Source organism: Pundamilia nyererei, unplaced genomic scaffold, assembly GCF_000239375.1.
Source record: "Pundamilia nyererei isolate P.nyererei 1_Seehausen unplaced genomic scaffold, PunNye1.0 scaffold00011, whole genome shotgun sequence".
Taxonomy (NCBI): domain Eukaryota; kingdom Metazoa; phylum Chordata; class Actinopteri; order Cichliformes; family Cichlidae; genus Pundamilia; species Pundamilia nyererei.
Window position 1 is genome coordinate 419,029 of NW_005187412.1, and position 2,096 is coordinate 421,124.

Here is a 2,096-nt window from a genome sequence, read left to right on the forward strand (position 1 = left end):
AAAAAAAGAGACTTTTCCATTTGATTACATTTTGTATGATGGATTATGCAGAAAAAGTAGAATTGGGCTGAAAGATCTATCGCTTTATCACTTCTTCAGGTTGTAAATCTTGTTTTTAAAAAGTAACTAAGTAATTCATTACTTTTGAAAATAAGTAATCAGTAAAGTAACGGGATTAGTTTTTTGTGGAAGTAATCAGTAATTAGTTACTGATTACTTTTTTCAAGTAACTTGACCAACACTGGTCAGGAGTTTGGCTAGCAAACCAACATGAGTAATGTAAATTTGGCTAACAGCAAACCTAGCTTGATAATAAAGACTTTATATTGTATAAATTAATAAAGAAAATACTTGAATTGGTTACCATTTCAAGAGGTTTAGGTTATTGTAAGCCTTTTGGTTGTCAAACATTTGCAGAATTGGGGAAATTTCCTGGTTTCCCGAGCAGGAAGTACCTCACACACACTCGCCCTGCTAACTTTCCAATTACGGTCAGTTTGCACCTTCTGTACCAGCCGAGGATGTGATTGTCTTTTCATTTGGCTTCTTTTACTCTTGTCTTAATGGTATATAAAGTGTACACTAGTTTGCATAAAAACAAAGCTTTCACACAGAAACATCCAAAAGTTCAAAGTTTTTTTTATCATTGCAGTGCATTCCAGCTTTGGCAAACACCTGTGTTATCTCTCTGCTAGACGCTCATAAACATGCTAACGCACAATGAAAGCGAGAGAGAGAGAGAGGAGAGCGAAGGGGCCAAAGTAGCAAAGACAGACAACGAAAGATTCACATCCAGCAGGCTAGATGTCATATGGCAAAGCTCAATATTGGTTAATAAATGAAGGGGGACAGGATACAGAGACAAGGAGGAGAAGTAAAAGTAATAAATTACTTTTATCTCCTTAATGAGACAACATTAATTTTGGTCTCAAGGTCTGGCAGAAAAGTGAGTTGATTTATCATCTGTCTTTAACGCTGTGGGAATTAGTCTAATTACCAGAGCTATGGAGAGCTGATTTTCACTTCACAGTAAGCCCATTGTGCACCACAACCATTTATCACAGCAGCAGTCTGGTCGTTGTACTCCAGGCCTGGTGGGAAAGGTGGTGTTGGTCAACAGCGTCCCTGAAACCTTTGTGTGTCACAACATGCCTGAAGAGAGGGCAGATCCAGGAATGTGCACACACAATCAAAGTAAACTGGATTAGGATCAATCACAGTGCCTAGGTATAGAATCAATGACAGCGAATCAAAGAAAATATATCTTTCAATGTCCGTTACATTGCTTTGTTGATGTTTTTCCATGTTCTGTGTTGTTCTGACGAACTATAGAAGCGCCTGAACTTTCTCCGTTCTGCTCTATCAGCAGCAGGAAAGATCTTATCAATACCTCAAACCGCCAAGAATCACTGACCCAGTGGAGGTGAAAAACATAATGACTGGTCCAGCATGCAGATAGAACAAGAGCACACCTGACTTAGTTTAAGGACAGGGTGAGCTGTCTCAGAGCTGTGGTAATGATTGAAAAATATGCCTGTAATTGCTGATAAGCTCTTTAATGTTTCAGTAAACTCCTGTTAGCCGCTAGGTTTACTGACGCATAACTCGTCGATAAACTCTGGCTTTGTAGTCAAGGGCTCGCGGCTCCTTTGAACCAATTGTCCTCTCACAGAGAGAAGGGTGTGCACTGCTTTTGGAGAGTTCCACTAAAGGTTCAAGGGGGCATGTGCATGTGAGGACATGTGTCACAAGGAAAGAAGGGAAAGGAAGTAATGATAGTTTAGATCTGAAAACATTTATTATTCAGCCTTCCACCACATTAAAATAAGACACTTTCAGCTACACCTGCTGTCAGATATTTCACCTGCAAACTGCAGCCTGGAGTAATGTTTGCTCTTACTGACTCATTTTTAACAACAGTGTAATTAAGCTATCATGCTATTCCCATTGTCCTGCATTTTACCTAGTTTTGACCTCTGAGAGGTTTGCCCATAACTAATCACAAGACAGATCGCATTACTATATCTGCTGTTTATAGTTTCAAAGTAAACAAAGAAGAAGAAGCCATCAGCTTTACAAGAAGCCATGTGACTATA